Source organism: Haliotis rufescens, unplaced genomic scaffold, assembly GCF_023055435.1.
Source record: "Haliotis rufescens isolate VD_foot unplaced genomic scaffold, xgHalRufe1.0.p SCAF_18, whole genome shotgun sequence".
NCBI classification, from domain to species: domain Eukaryota; kingdom Metazoa; phylum Mollusca; class Gastropoda; order Lepetellida; family Haliotidae; genus Haliotis; species Haliotis rufescens.
Genome location: NW_025963868.1, coordinates 13,111,738 through 13,129,775, shown reverse-complemented (window position 1 = coordinate 13,129,775; position 18,038 = coordinate 13,111,738). Strand labels below are relative to the sequence as shown.

The 18,038-nt window shown below is 39.0% G+C and overlaps 1 protein-coding gene and 1 long non-coding RNA gene across 3 annotated transcripts in view; both read left to right on the top strand.

The window, feature by feature from the left end:
* Positions 1-18,038, top strand: part of LOC124121871 — a 247,368-nt gene that overhangs the window by 167,491 nt on the left and 61,839 nt on the right. The window lies entirely within an intron of this gene.
* Positions 6,469-8,400, top strand: LOC125381524. Its single transcript, XR_007221841.1, has 2 exons — positions 6,469-6,585; positions 7,416-8,400. It is a non-coding gene; the product is annotated as an uncharacterized LOC125381524 (long non-coding RNA).

Genomic DNA, 18,038 nt, shown 5'->3' with positions numbered 1-18,038 from the left:
AGTCAGCGAGCCTGACCACCCGATCCCGTTAGTCGCCTCTTACGACAAGCATAGTCCCCTTTTACGGCAAGCATGGGTTGCTGAAGAGTTAAATCTACCCCAGATCTTCGCGGGGGGGATGGATACAGGAGAGAAAGTACACGACTTGGATATAGGGGTATATTAGATGATCTCAATTTACCATACATCCGATATACACAAGAAGATTCTTTAATCAATATGCATGGCTATAAATTGTTAGAAAATTGTAAAATATATAGGTTTATTCATCTGTAATGGACGCATTGGCAATGATAAATCGCAAGGTAAGCCGACATTTAAGGACACAAGCGTAGTTGGATATGTCAAAGCGTCAGCAGAATGTTTACACATTTTGAAAGTGATGAATTTTCACCATTTTTTTCAGATGTACATTGTCCTGTTAATATTATGCCAGGTAGACCTCAAAATCCTATAAAGGACGATGATATACGACAGGAACCTAGTGATACTAAATGTGTCACTCACCAACACTATAAACCTATACCATGTGATGTTATAATTAACTTGACACAATATTTCTGTTATAATATAGACAAAGATGAACTGAGTAAAATCCGGTAATTTATTGTGTGTGTGTGAGTTGGGTTTAACTCCGCTTTAACAAAATATTCCAGTCATATCACGGCGTGTCAGCTTAATGTGGGAGGAAAGCCCGAAGTGATGCAGGCCTCAGACGTTTACCACTTCGGTGAAACCCACGAGCGCGGTTATGGTGCTGACAAACCTAGAAACATAATCGAACCCACGATCATAGGTTTCTGGCGTGCGCAAGGGACGCAACTCTGCACAGCGAATCGCGGCGCCATAGACGACTGGGCCACTCTTGCTGACCGATCTGTTGCTATTAACAAATCAGTTTTCAGATACAATCAGAAGTTGGTTTAACAAATGCAATAGTAGCATCATATGACAATCAATATTATCATGTTGATGAACAAGGCGCCGTCGTAAAAAATATAACTCTTGATGTCTTGACGGTAAATGTTTAACACATCCAAATATTCCCCAGGGAAATGATGGGAAGCAGAGAAGAGCTTACGTATTCTGACAACATTCAGCGATGTCTCGTGCAACAATGTTGCATGTCTTTAGTATTGACAGTCTTAATGAAAGGCTTGTGTTCGCCTTTACAGACACGGGTGTAATGTTCTACATCACACAGCACTTTGTATGTGAACGATTGCAACTGAATTATTGTCAGTGCACCAGATACGAGACGTATTGAAACCGAATCTGACAAAATAAGGCTTCTCCAGACATTGCAGTGTTACTACAACGAATAAACAGCTAATACTACCTTCATGTTCAATGTCGTTGTATTGTATAGGTGTGAACTGGTTATAGTGGTACATGAATCACTAGTTTTGGAATTTAGAAGCTGACTGATTACGCATTGACTGTAACATTCACTTGGAAAAGAGTTAAGCACCCAACGTGATAATGCATTAAAACATGCTGTGCAGTACTTTCTACAGCCAGGACGACCTCCTATATGATGTCACAGCGTGAAGACAGGACAATGCTTCGATTAGGACAACGATGCCATTTGCAAAGAATCACAATGGCTACGCAAACGACATCTGTCAACCAGAATCCCGAGGAACCGCTTCCATATCCCCCGTGGATATATAATAATATAATGAGATATCATATCTGGAGAGCTATGGCTTTCACTAATTGGTCGATTGACATATGCATTAGCTTGAGGTTCAAATTTCCAAATTTTAAGTGATTCAGTCATGAACTTCTACTTCTACTTCTATTTTGATTCATTTCAACAATCTCATGACATGGCGGTCGATTATTTACAGACCGCCGTCATATAGCTGGAATATTGCTGTGTGCGGCGTTAAACAACAAACAAACAAGCAAACAAACACAACACCTAATATCTAGCAAGTGAGGATTTGATCGACTTCAAAGAACAAATCACGTCACAGCAAAGAAACAGTGCAATGTGACGCCTTCCAACGGCGAGGGTCATTATCTACAATCGTACAAAATATAGACTTTTTGTTAAGAGTAACGTTTTAATTTATGAACACGTATTACAGTATTTAGGCAGTGAATGCCAATACATATCATACTGTTACATATAATATATTATGATCGCCTCAAAAGTCTTAGTTGTTATAAAAATGCATTGTTTGTACTCCTATGATTGAGAGTGCTCTTATCATAATGTTAAACACATTTTCTTACTGGTTCTTTTGACACAGGTAGGAATATGTCTCCTTGGAAGCCAATATCAGTTGAAGCAATAGGTGAAGGAGACTCGTAGCTATTTGTGTTTGTTTGTTGTTTAACGACGAACATGTAACTAAGGGAGACAACTCGTAGATGTCTTGTTCAAAAACCCACTACTAAAATCACACTTAACATGTTAAGTACTCGTATGTTAACACAAATACTATGTTCCAAAATCTCAAATCACCCCTGTTTTATTCAAGAAACATGTAGAAACGCACAAGTAGTTCTAGTTTTTCACAAACGTCTGTTTAAAAAAAATAAAAAAATATTACAACTGTTAAGTATCATTAATGTTTTCCTCCATATAGATCTGCTTGAACAACATTCACTCACTCATTATAAGAAATCAACCCGCAATACTACATTCATTTTTTAAAGTATTTTAACAGGTTCTCTTTTCTCTCATTGTTATCACATTTATATGAATCAATTGTTGCCAGGTGCCTCAACATGTAACAACACGACAGAACCCATCGTTTTTAGGGAGGTATATTCTCAACCTAAAGTTAGTTTAGAACTGACAGCAGTCGACCTCATTCATACAGTTTAGTTGTACCAGGGGATTGGCATAGGAATGGCTAAATGGGGATAACCTCATCACCCGCCTCCAATAGGCTTTCTACAACTGACTACATTTCCTCAATTATCTTCTTGTAACAGAGTAACAGAGTAAATAGTTTATAGTAAATCGATTGTTAATGTTTCCAGTTAAATCGACTTTCAAGTTTGTGCAATACGGAAACATTAAAAATGATTTGATAATATATACATATATTACATATATGTGTTCCTGACAGTAATCATATGCATGATCATCAGGGAGGTGGGGTTTCCATATTGAGCAGAATATAATGTATTTGTAGACACCGATTTCCCTTAACAGGTTCTCTACACCTGGCCCCATTTCCTACCAGGACAACGGAAGGGAACACCAACACCCTGATGTGTAGCAGCAGTGCAGGTAGTCGGAACATAGTGTGGTCGAGGAACAGTGGTCTCATCGTACGTACACGCTATGTGTCTGCTACTCATTGTGCAGTAGATGTAGCCAACCCCACCGCTTTCAACACGTTCAATCAATACCAGCTGCGAATTTAACCAACACAATGTAACACGCGCAACAAGACAATGGCTCTGTGTGGTGGTGTGCAGATACTGAGAACGGCGACAGGAGCAACAACATTGCTATAGGTGAGTAGGAGAAAAATATAGGAGAAAATCCTTGAAAGTGAAACACAATGAATCAACAGATTCCATGTGTTTAATTTAACTGTATGTGATTCGGAGGGTAAACGGAGGTTGTAACTTGTGACCGGGAAACATACAGGTGGGACAAGACGTTTTAGCAACAAATCATTCGGTTTCATTGTTTAAATCCAAACATGTTTACTATGAGATGTATTATATATAAGTGTAATCATCAGGAAGGCGGGGTTTCTAGATTGTCAGTCAGCGTCCAGCCTTTTGGTGTCTTTGATTGTTGTTGTTGTTGAATAATGATATAATCTCCATTCTCTACAACTGTAATAGTTTTCGCCAATACGTAGCTTTTCACATACGATTACACAGGCATGCATTACTCTTTAACTTTGAGTCCAATAGAACGAGCATATTTTGTATATTTTTGTATATTAGTGTCTTTAACAATTACTTATCCCTGTATTATATTTTTAAACACCTTTCAATGAAAATAACCCTTTAATTTAGTCTTCCATTTCTCGCAAACAAAACAACGATTGTATCATAAAATATTATATATATTGATCCTTCTATATCAATTTGTTAACGAGAGATCCTTTTGTCTTATGCCTTATTTAATTCCTATTTCCTATTTCCTTGGTTATAGATAGAAAGATAGATAGATAGATAGATAGATAGATAGATAGATAGATATGTGGGTATTTTGTGTTTTCTAATATGATAGTATTCCAAACATCTTGCAATTATTCAATACACAACACAAAGTGCATTAAACACACAATGTTTCTGAAGCCCACATCACATATATTAAACCAAAATGGGTAAATGCGATCATTTAACATATTCTGATGTCACATTTTACTTGCCAGATGTATTAAATGCAGAATCAAGTACTGCAACATCACCCGTCACATCAATGACTGCAACTTCAAGCCATGGAGCATCTCCGTCAGCTTCAAGTGAAAGTGGAACTTCTGTTAGCAAAGGTAATGCTGTTGTAAAATAATGTTCATTGAAAGATTTTACTTATTTACTTGACAATGCAACATTGCTCTATAAATGTTTGACGTACTGGCAGTATCCAATAGTAATGGTGGTCAGTTTCCTTACTGAATAATAAATCATCTTCAATATGCATTGGATTACGGATTAAATAGTTTCTTTCATACAGTTGTACATTTCTCCATCTGCCTGTTTCTTCTGGATGCCGATAATTTGATAGCCTGGACATATAACTTCAGCCAGCGTACGTGTGAAAATGGTGCTCGTTCACCGATGGATGAATATGAAACAAAATTGACCAATTACTTGATTAAGTTAATAATTTAAGTGAAAGCAAATCCTTAATGATTTGACACCATATGTGGAAACGGGTTGGACTAAAAGCGTCTATCAATGTCCAGCAAAATGTAGATAATCCCTCCAATAAATTTCCCGTTTAAGATTATAAGCATTCTATTTATTCCATGGGGGCCGGATAGCCTGGTGGTTAAAGTGTTCGTTCGTCACGCCGAAGACCCGGGTTCGTTTCCCGGCATGGGTACAATGTGTGAAGCCCATTTCTGGTGTCCCCCGCCACTCTATTGATTCCAAAACTTACTTTACACAAGTCTTTATTTGTTGTTATATACTTAATTAAAAAAATCAATAAATGCAATTGTCCATTTTACTTGTTACAAAGTAAGCCATGGGTGGCATACAACCTAAACCAGGTGGCATACAACCTAAACCAGGTGGCATACAACCTAAACCAGGTGGCATACATCGAAAACGACTCTAATGCTAATCAGTACAGTAGATATTGATTAAGAGAAAAAACTAGTTAATTTACAAGAGCTTTAAAAATAGTGCTTCAATATAACATATGTCATCACAATGCAGGGAAAGTCAATGGTCACCCAAATAACCATATCATAAATAATACACTCACCATAACCGAATGATAGCAAAATGTGAAAAATAATAATTGTCCTGGCTGAAATCGTTTATCAAGTTGATAATTACGTGCATTATGAATTAGGTAGCACTACCTACGATTTGTTCTTTTGTTGTTGGACGCCACACTAAGCCATACTCCAGCTATATGATGTCAGTCTGTAAGTAATCGAGTCTTGACCAGACATCTAGTGATTGATATTATGACCAACGATCCACGCCGTGGAGATACGTTGACACACTCAACCAAGTCTCCTGGCCTGACCACCCGATCCATTAAGTCGCCTCGTACGACCAGGCATATGGTAATGGAAATATATTCTAATTAAGCTTAAATCTAAAGAAACTACTTCAGAAAACTAGTACAAATTCAACTTTTTTTTTTCCCTTCCAAATCTGAAGCTCTGACATTGAAGTGTTTACGAATGCTTTTAGCATCCTATTCTGTTCAAATGTACATGTCTGTTGAGAGGGCATTAATATGGCTGTAAATATGTAAACGGATATTATACAACGGTACACACAATGTTTCAAATGTTTGGGATAATGTGTTTTTATTACTTACGTCACCTGGGTGTTGTAATGTCTGATGCCAATTCTGCTAGACGTGATGCCTGTACCAACAACTTCTTCGCCAACGTCCGTCACTTCATTCATAGAAGGAACCAGCTCAACCACAGGTACTATACTTGCAAAAGCGCCGCGGTGAATTTATGTGTATGTGTATGTGTTCTTCAAGATTCTAGATAAAGGTTTGTCTATTATCATGTTGTACGAATAAAATATCAATAAACTATCAACATATCAACACCAATTCAGGATGGTGAACTCCAGATAGATGTTTACACCAAACACCTTATATTATTCATAATAAGGTGTTCATGTTATCTACATGGAGTCACAATGTTCAAGTATCTCAATACCGCAACCTTATAACTTGAAAGTTACTCTAGTTTTAAACCACGTGTTAGATGAACACATAACCTGTACACTATTATATAAGTCATTTTCGACATTTGATATTTATATTTCTATATCTAAAAGAGACACCGAATGTCGTCTACAGTGTCATCGGAGTGATAGGTGGAGCTGTAGTTGGCTGCGTCATCAACGCCGCAGTCGTCATCGCGTGGATGAAGAAGAGAAACATAAGAAGAGGTATATAAACATTGCATCAGTAAACTTTTTGGTAATATCAGTGAAATGTGGTCCTGGACATGGTTCTCTTCTGTAAACACCTACAAGAAATGGCTAATGTTACTTTCGAGATAGAAATGGCTATTGCCAATTGGTTCACTGGTCCCTGCCAAAGAACGTGGTCTCTATATAATGAGGGAATGTAATAAATGCATGCAACTGAAGATATACTAAGAGTCGGAAGTTCAGTGTTGTGGGTATATATTAATTTACATTATACTAGTCGCTTGCCACCTTAATGGGTAAAAGAGATTTAAGATCCCATTCATGTGCGCACATTTACACTCAGAGGTATTTTTTCATATACGTATGAAGATTACACAAGAATGTAAATAGGGCAACTGAATGCAATAACAAACTTGTGTAAATTTACCAAATGTGTATATTGACACCTGTTCCAGAAGAAGGGTATATGTATATTTACTCATCGTATTGCCATTTAGGTGTACACATACAAATGTGGTTGTGATATATCGGTTAACGTGAAAGCATTATACATGTCGTATAGATACATAAATAGTTATTATTGTGCATATGAGCGGGAATATGGAAGTAGTCCAGCATTGTCTAGAGTTTTCATCTTTTCTAGAATTCAGTGAAACACTTTGCGTTTCAAAATGTGTCGTTCCCTTAAATAGGAACATCAGCTCTAAGGTCATGTGTCTGGCTTTTCGTCTAATTGAGGGGACAGGGTTCCTTCAACATTTCACCACAAACACGTACACCGATAGTGTCACATGTACTCTCTGTTGACCCGTCAAGACAATTTCAGAGTACTTTCACATTTTCAGAAGACAACATTAACACACCAAACATCTACGATTCTGCCTCCCATTGTGAAGACATGGATCACCAGTACGGTATCGTAGAGAAGCAGTACGTCAACACTGTGGAGGGTACAGCGACTGATACTCCAGATTATGTGAACACAGATGACGACAAGTGGGACACAGCCTACTTCAACATAGTACATGATGCAAACCTGCCTTGAAGGACCCACAATAGAAGGATTCTGTGATGTGGAAGTACTGCGATCAGAATGATGTGAAAGATCTACTCAATGGTTAACATGAAACGTTCTTGAATATTCAATATTTACAAGACAAATACTGCTAACTCTCTACATGATATATGTTCAGACATCATTGTTGACGCAATGGAGGCACCAATGTTGATATAATGTTGACATCATTCCTGACGTAAAATAATTACTATTGTTGATGTTATAGTGACACCATTGTTGATGTACTGGAGGCACCATTATTGACGTACATCGCTGACTTAATTTAGACACCATTGTTGTAATGTAGACACATTTGTTGTTGTAATGTAGACACCATTACTGTTGTTATGAAGACACCATTGTAGTTGTAATGCAGACACCATTTTTGTTGTAATGTAGACACCATTGATGTTGTAATTTAGACGACATTGGGGTTGTAATGTAGACACCATTGTTGACATAATGCAGATACCATTGTAGATACCATATCACCATAACTTTTTGCCGATACAATTTTTGACGTCATGAAGATGCCATTGTTGACATAATTCAGGCACCATTGTTGACGTAATGAAGATGCCATTGTTGACATAATTCAGGCACCATTGTTGACGTCATGAAGATGCCATTGTTGACATAATTCAGGTACCATTGTTGACGTTATGAAGATGACATTGTTGACGTAATGAAGTTGTTAATGTTGACATAATGCAGGCAACATTGTCGATATAATGCAGACACCGTGGTTGACGTAATAAAGACACCATTCCTCATGTAATGTTTGAGCGCCTGGATGCCAGATGAATGTCTTGGCGAACATTATCTATTACTTCTGAAACATGCACTTAGTGTGGTAACTGCGGTCGGAGTGCAATGTGTCCACCTTTGATTATGCATTTTTGCAGAGATATAGAATATTACGTTCCCTATCTCATGGTTTTAAAATTAATTGCAAATATCAGACTGGTTTGGAAAACATATCTAGACAGTAGCAAATTTCGTCAGTATATTTTGAGTATAAATCAAGGGAATGTTTAATTGTACATTGCACAGCATTAACTGTATTGTGCGACTAAACGTTTTTTCACATCTTAATGACATACTGGTATATCAAAGGAATATGTACAGTTGTGTTTGTTTTACATTTTACATTTGATAAACGAAAATATCTATTGTTTGACAAATATTACGAAAGAAATCAATTCTTTATAAATCAAAAGCTTAAACATCAGTCATGTCTAACAAACACGTTACATTCTTAAGATCGGACATACATGGTATTCATGTACTCAACTGGTAATCAGTATTCCACATATAGTTTCACATTCAAGGTTTTTCACCTACGAGTATCTTTTGAAATCCTGAACCGATATGGAACCCAGTGGGTATGCTGTTCTAAATTTCAACAACAACAACAACAACAACAACATATTTACATGTTAAAATATATAGTCTTATAATCCTAGATTTCTCCTTGAACCCGCAGCTTTTTCTCAATCTAGATATTTTTGCTGAAGAATTCACCGTTCATGCGGTTCATGCAATGTACGGTGTGTGATTGTCAGCATTAAAGTTGAAGAAAATTTTACACTGCTGCTCCATCAGGTACACATATAGGTCACACACATACATTATTCACTCTCCGCTTTAACAGATGAGTAAGTAGTTTTGTATTATATCATTATCTGACTACTTGACATGTTCGCCTAGCATTCAAGTATAGCCTATTATAGCTGAGAGGGATACAATATACATTCCAAGGTAACTACCAACTGACATTTATATATACGAAACAAAACTCGCAACAATTTTGTTATCACTTTTTCATTGTGAGTGAGGGAGTGGGTATACTTTTACGCCGCTTTTAGCAATATTCCAAACCAATCACTGCAGATGACACCAGAACTTGGCTTCCTTTTTCTATCGTGATGCGATGCTACTGTTGTTATTGTGTATCCGACGTAGCATATGAGAGTAAGGCTTGAAAGATCAATGACGCATTAAAAGTTTTATTGTATTTTTTATGTAATAAAACAACATATTTTGTCATGAATAGGGCCGCGGGTTAATGCAATTGGGCAGAAGCGACACCGCCCCTCCCTCCGCTCCCCTAATGGTAACAGAAAAAAGGCACGCTCATAATCTCAGGGTCTTTATGATATTCCGTGTTAATATTCATGGTTCGATCAGTAAAACCTAGTGGTTAATATTATGAGTAGCGCAATCAACTAAGTCGCCGAGACTGAGCACCTGATCAATTTTTTCGACCTCTGGCGACAAGGATAGAATTCATTTCTTGGACCAATCACTAAAGCAGAATAGTTTCTTTATTATTATAGCTTTGATATTCATAATCATTCCGCGCGACTTTGTTTGTATTAACATACATAGTCATTTCTTACCTTACTTTATGTGGTATATGTTTGTGTGTTATTCGGATTAGAGTTTAGAAACTTGAAACATCGTGAACAGTTACAAAATGTCACTCACCATTCAATGATTTATGTGTAGTATCTTGTTTGATTAGTTTTGTAAGATTATATTACAAAGCTATGAAACATGACACAATCACTTGTCAGGTAGTATGCATAAAGCACTCAGTACAAACCGACTGCACATATACAAACATTGATATCGTTGTAAGTCATTACTAACCGACTCCGGAGGGAGTTGTAATGAACCGCCTGTCACTCGCCCCTCTTTATACCAAAACTTGTTTGGAAGGATGGATGGCAGATCCACTCACCCCACCATGTTTTCTGGCAATCATGTTTTCAGAGACAATACACACAACAACCAATGTACACGAACCAGAGAATGAGTCAAACCTGTTTGAAATGTCTAGGCAACTTGGGAAATAGAGCAGAGATTATATTTAGTTTGTCGAGGGTGGGGTGGACTTATCAAGCGACAAAAACAGGTTTCTGATTCAAGTGTAGCTGCATGTCGACACGGCTTTGTGTGTGAGTTTATGAGTCATTTACTGATGTGTCGCTATTCGTCCTGATAGTGCCCAGTGTTACAGCATCATTACGACACATGCTGGCCTCAGTGGCCTCTACACAAGCCAGAGTGTCGGACACTTATGACTAGGACACAGATACCTAAGCTGTGTATGTGATAGTACATCAGTTCAATAGAATTGACGAGTTGAAGTGTTTCGGGACGATCAGATGCACTGAGGCGGATAAAGCTTGTTACTGGGATGTGACAAAGCCATGTTGGCAATAAACATGCTGTGAATTGTAAGTAATACAACTGGCTTCTCCTGACTGTATGGACATGGCTGTTCCACTTACAATCGTGTTGATGGCGTGCGTGTTTACGACATACATAAAGGGTGAGTTGAAACTTGTCTTGCAGCATGGAGATGTGTGTCTGAAATAAGAAATTAATCATCCCACCATGCCTTTGCGGAATGTTCTTTTTGTGTGAATTTAGAATAACATACCTCTGATTCAAGGAGTAGCATCACAACAAAAGGACGTGTTTACATATTTGTTAAACACTTTCTTCCAATCATATGCTTGTCGTGACAGGCGACTAAAGGGATGAGGTGGTCAGACTCGCTGATTTGGTTGATGTATTTCACCATACCCCAATTGCGTAAATCGATGCTCATGCTATCACTGGATTGTCTAGTCCAGAGTCGAATATTTACAGACCGCCGTCGTACACTGGACGAGCTTGAATATTGCTGAGTGTGCATGCGACATTAGGGAATACCAACAAAATAACACAAAATACTGCATATACATGCCAATTAAAGAAGCTTGGCTACCATCATCTTGTCTGAAATGTGCCCGACATGGACTAGTGGCTGCGATCCGAATCAGACTCACTGAAAATAATCATCTCGTACACTAAGTAACTTATCAGTATTTAAATTCCGTTTTAAGTTGAATACAGCTGAGTAGTAGGCATCAGTGTACATGGGTTTATGTTCCATAAATTTAATTTGTGGAAAAAAAACAGCAAACGTTTGTTAGTGGCATATTCAAATCAGGAGACAAATGTCAAAATTTCGGCGCATTAAATACTCAATACCGACAATGTGAAATATAAAAGTTATCAGTCATTTTCTCAAGCACTGGCCATGTGAACTCTCACAGACGTGACGTCACGCTGGAATGTTAAACGTTACCTGAAATGCGATGGCACCATGATACAAAGATTGACGTCGCAAGCTTCCATAATAACTATACCTATCTGGTTAGCAGGATGACGATAAAAACCAAAGTAAATCGAAGTTGATCAGATCACATAGTGATCTCATGAAACAAAATATTCAATTTATGTGGTGTCTATTTCACATAACTGAATTGCACGTTGAGTCAAGAATTTGATTGAGAAAAAATATCAACATATATATTTATTATACACAAACGAAAGTGTTCATTCGCAGTGAAAATTCCAGGGCCCGTTGCACAAATCGGTCGTAGCACTACTCCCATACTTTCAAATGGACATGGATAGTCGTAGATCTCAGATTGCTTGTAGATCGGGGCCCGTGGTATTTAGGGGCTTCGTCTCCCATTTAATCACGTTTTTTTAACAAAAGAGATTACAGTATACACTCCCATTCCTGATACAATGCGGCCTATTCCGAATATAATATACTGAATATAAATAGGCAATGCTCATAATCAGGGATTCTAACAGATCGGGATATCCTTGCACTGCTGAGGGACGCAACTCTGCACACAGTGTGATAATTATTCTCTATGTATCATTCTCAGATGTGTAATATGCCAGTCAGGCAATGAAAATGGGAAGCATGTTGTTTTGATAACATTGAAAATGTAAGAACATGTATCTCTGACCATAATTACTATTGTATGTTAATTTAGTTTAATGGGGACTTCACACAATGGAGAATATGTGTAAACTGTTTCTTTTTGTTTCAAACAAGTTTAGCACTTCCGTCATATGGACATTGTAACATACTTAACATAATATATATGCTATATGTTGCGTTGTGTCATTTAATAAGCATCGCTTGTACATGTAAATGTAACTTTAAAGACGGATGCACGTACGGACATATATTGTTTATGTTTAATGTGACAAGGTTAAATCTTCCAAGACGCATTGTCAATATTTAATGTAAGTAATGTATTCCAGTTGGGTAAACAATCACATGTCGTGTTTTTGTTTATTCAATTTCTAAGTAGAACGGTGACTAAATGGCATAAACTCTGCTGTGATATTGATGAAATAGAGGTAAAGGCAGCGTTAAAAATCACCCACTCATTCACGCCTTCATTAACTGGCTGTGAAGGTATCACTGTTATAAGGGAGGGAAATCGTGAATGATTGTCATATATTGATGCGCATGTAAAATATACTTTCACCTGTTCTTGGTACTTATACCCCCATTCCACTAGGCTACGATCCAGGATTTGAAGGAGCGCCATAGATTGCCATATAATGAAGCGATATATGGGTACTTGTGATCCGATTGCGATCAGATAGCGATCCAATAGCGATCCAATAGCGATCTATTTGATATGATAGCGACTTGATGGCACTTGATCGCCACCCAACCACCCCAAAATGTGGCGATCTTGCACGATCAGTTCCCGCTCCATTCGCGATCCGATGTGATCAGGATGCGCTCCAATGGCGCTCTATTGGCGATCCGATGGCGATCATTGTGATCTATGAAGATCCGTTAGAGCTCAGGTAGCCCCCTAGGCGATCCGACTGCGACCAGATCGCCGCAAAGAGGCCCGATCCTATAAAAAACCTGTGGCGTTCAGCCGCGCTCTTCAGTTCTGTGCTTGGCAGCAGACGGGTATCACCATGAACCATAGAGATGCTGCCATATTACAAGTGATTTACAATCTCGTGAACCAGCAGATTGCTATTCTGGCCCAGCAGCCTCGAAGAAGAAGGAGAAGGAAGGCTTTTTGGATGAGAACCCGGAGCGCCATCCAAATCGTGAACCAAACAGTGAAGCACAATCAGAGCGCCATCAGAGCGCAATCGGAGCGCCAATGCATCTCCAAAGAGCGCCATCAGATCGCCATGGAGCCCCGAAGATCGGTAGGCCAGCTTTTGTGGCGATCGGCGGCGCTCTATGGTGTCCCGATAGCGCTCCGACTGCGACCTTGGCGATCAAGTTGCGCTCCGATGGCGATCTAGGCGATCAATTAACGATCTGATGGCGCTCTGGGTGGAGCGCCACGGATCTTTGTGCAGGGGAGTCAACCCGCGGCGACCTTGGCGATCATGGAGATCAGTTAGCGATCTGTTAGCGATCCGTTAGCGCTTTTGGCGATCTTGGCGCTCTCTATGGCGCTCTATGGCGCTCTCACGGAGCGCCGTGGATCGCCGCCAAGTGGAATGGGGGTATTACGGTTGGAAATTCAAATAGTCGCATTCAAAATCTCTTTTATGATTAAATTATCAATGATTGTGAAAATGTGTTTAATTCCATGCATTCAGCTTTGCAGGTTCGCTGCTGCCTTTGCATAGAGGACACGTGCGCGATAATACTACAGGTGACAGAGCCAATCAACTCAAAATGATTTTGACCGTGCCATGCATTCATATTTATGGAGCACCAATACGACCTTGTCGTGTCTCAGTAGCTGTTCATAAACATGTCACCAGACATGCAGCACCAAACGCATGATGTGTCCGTGCACTATATGAACACCTACTGCATACCGAGTATTTTATTTGAAGTAAGGTGTGTTGGTCTTGTCCAATGACTGATGACTATTTGATCACGTGGTGCTCATCACTTTCCCGATGAATGTTTGTTGTTAACGCCGCACTCAGCGTCCTCAAGTCCATCTTTATGACGACTGTCTGTAAATAATCGAGTCTCGACCAGACAATCCAGTGATTGACATCATGGACCTCGATTCACGCAACTGGTCAACGATGACTTGCATCAAGTCAGCGAGCCTGACCACCCTCAGTCTTACAACAAGCATAGTCGCCATTTACGGCAAGATTGGGTTGCTGAAGACCTACTAAAGTATCCTCATCCGTAAGGGGACACGGGTGGCCCAGTCGTCTCAGGCGCCGCGATTCGCTGTGCAGAGTTGCGTCCCTTGGGCACGTCAGAAACATATGATTGTGGGTTCGAATCCCGTTTCGCCCCGATTATGTTTGTAGGTTTGTAAGCACCATACCCGTCCTCGTGGCGTTCATTGAAGTGGTAAACGTCTGAGACCTGCATCACTTCGGGCTTTCCTCCCACATAACTGGAATACTGTGAAAAGCAGCGTTAAACCCAACCCACTCACTCACTCTAACCCGGATCTACACGGGTCCATGGCAGTATCCGCTTCCCTGTGCTCATCCCTGTGTACAGTAACATTGCGACCCACTGTTTGTGGAGATGGCATGTGCACGTCACCTGTTGTGAGATTCTCATTTACATGATGCATGGAATACCGCCAATGATACCAGTTTCAATCTAATTTCAACATCGAATGACAATTTCTTGCTTGTTTCATTTTCAGGCACCATTAAACATGGATGTACACTCTGTGTTGCCCGGAAGTTTAGAATCACGAACTGCAACTACATGCTCCAAACCCAACCAAAGTCATCTTACGTGATTTGTGTTTAGTTAATCCCTGTGCATATGTAATCATAGATGTATATCCATGTCCACCCAGGCATTGAAAACTTACTTGATAAAGGTATTGGCATATGTACCGAAACGTTGTAATGTGAAGAACTTGAACAAAAGGTAAATTCTGTCTTCCTAGGTACTGCAGCTTCTACAAAGCTAATTAAAGATAATATTCTGCTTCATCATTATCATTGGCAACCAAACGGTCAACCAACCTTTACATTATGTCTTAACGTTGACACCAATATGTTGTACTAATCATGATCACGTTGATACCAGGTTTGTTTGTTTGTTTGTTTGTTTGCTGTTTAACGCCGCAATCCGCACGCACTATTCCAGGTATATGACGGCGGTCTGCAAATAATCGAGTCTGGGCCAGACAATCCAGAGTTCGACATCATGACAATCTATCCACGAAAATGGGATACGATGAGATGCATCAAAGCAAGTCAGTGAGCCTGACCACCCGATCCCCTTAGACGCTTCTTACGAGAAGCATAGTCACCTTTACGGCAAGCATAAAAAAGATAAAGGAAAAAAATAGTGCTATTTGCTGCGTTAAAACCGTTTCACTCACTCACTGAGACACTTATTAATGATAAGCTGTTTCACGCTTAAGTTCATTGATATAAGGGAGGTAACTCGTGTATGACCGTCATATATTAGTGCACATATAAAATATGTTTTACACCCGTCCTTGCTCTGAAGTATGGACGTATCAATACTCACATTCATAATATCTCTGCATATTTAATTATCAGTCGTTTTCATGTATATTCAGATATGAAATGTAGGTTCGATGTCTTGGAATGCAAAACTTAAATTTTACAATTTGGTTTCAAGACTGATAATAATACCTTGATAGTATTCGAAAATGGTAAAGAGTCATAACAACTCACACACATGTGTGTTACAGAGAATATCCCTGTTTTACTGGAAATCACCAGTGTTTTCAAGGCCGTTCCTTGAGAAAGCTTTGGTGTTCTGTAATATAGTGTGTACCTAACTTTAAGCGAAAATGCAAATGATTACAAACGGGCACGTGATTGACAGATGATTATTCAATGACGAGTTTACAGTATAAACTTACATCTATAAATCAATCAAATACCAAATATATTCTTCAAAATAATATATGTGAACATATTTCTATAATCACTTTCTCACTGGGTTATCCGCTTTATTAATATCATTGATATTCCCGCTGATGCCCCATCCTCCATATTTCATGTTTGCTTGGTGTCCAATGAGAAAATATTCAAGTCCCACTCAAGCCCATGAATGATAAATTTTGGCAAGTCTAGATAAGGACTGTTCTGTGCTCCATTTTAATTTATTATTTTGTTTTTGTAGATATGTATTTTCTAATAAGATAACTTGTTTCTGGGACTAAATGTAAGTCTGGCGGTCCAGGGGAAGTAACTCTACACAACAAACTTAGAGTGTCCCACGAAGGATATACACTTACTGCCAGAGCCGAAACGATTTGTTTTTCAAATCATCCCTATTTACTCAGCTCACCTGTTGTCCTGTCAACACATTCAGAAACAGGTTGAACAAGATTGTGGTTCCCAGACCAGGAAGTGATATTCAGCAGGGAACGGCTGTCTAAATATACACCACTTTCATTAACAGGCTAATGTTACACACATACCACGGTAACATGAACTGCCTATCTGTAGGCTATGCATTGTTACGGGTGGCGACCAAAGAACGCTAGGCTGTGTTCACTGATAGCCATGTAATACAAGCTGTTCTTGTACACGTCTGAGTTGAGGAAAACATGAATGTTTATCAGGCACACAAACATGTCGCTCAAAGAAATCAATGTTGGGGTGATCACAAGTGTCAAGCTTTTGCTGCACAACACGGCAATGTACAAGTCAGAGGAGTACTCAACTCTTTCATATCTGTTCTGTACGGGCGTTACCTCTTACATGGATGTCAGCATATAGTGGCTTGTTACTGGCATAAAAACACCTGGAATTGATTTGAAAGGGATAAGGGTTAAAACGAGACGTACACATTTAATAGTGATAGTCACGTGTTGTGGGGAAAAAGTGACAATACATTAGACATGGGGATACTAGTTTCTTGTTTTGAAAGACATTATTTAGTCAAAGTTTTATGCATATGCATTTCAGTTTACAGAATAAACAGAACTCAGCTGATTGTAGGACGGCGTGTCGAACTTTACCTCACATTTAACTACATAAATGATCTAAATAAAATTAATGTAATTTTATAATCTATTTGGTTCCGTCAGAAGTTATACAAGTAAGAAGGTTGGTTGATCATTTACGGATAACAAAAACGTCAGCTTTAGGAAAGGAAATACATGTTACATTAAATCTCTTTTGTCACTCACAAGCCATGCCGTTGGTAGTGTTCAGGTTAGAGCCTATGTTTGTGACATTACATATCATAAATCATGGACCTTCTCAAACATCAAACAATTGTTTTTATTTGTTATAACTCTTAAGACGTTAACCTCGCCTGTGTTACGAGTGGCGATGCGATTGATGATTTCATGGAGTAAAAACTACATTAATGAAACTAATAAATGGGTCATGATGTGTTGCTTGCGGACAGAATAAATGTGTATGGACACCAAAGATATTGTGACATCAATTTCAACTGTGTTTGTTCATATTATTAACTGACATTCTGAGACAGGAATTCATACAAAAGCCCTGAAATATCCACTGGGGCATGGATACCAAACTGACGTGAGATACCCCGTGTCGCTGTGCAGAGCTGCGTCCCTCAGGCGCTCCAGTGCTCCCCTGATAACGACTCTTGGTTTCTTAGCAC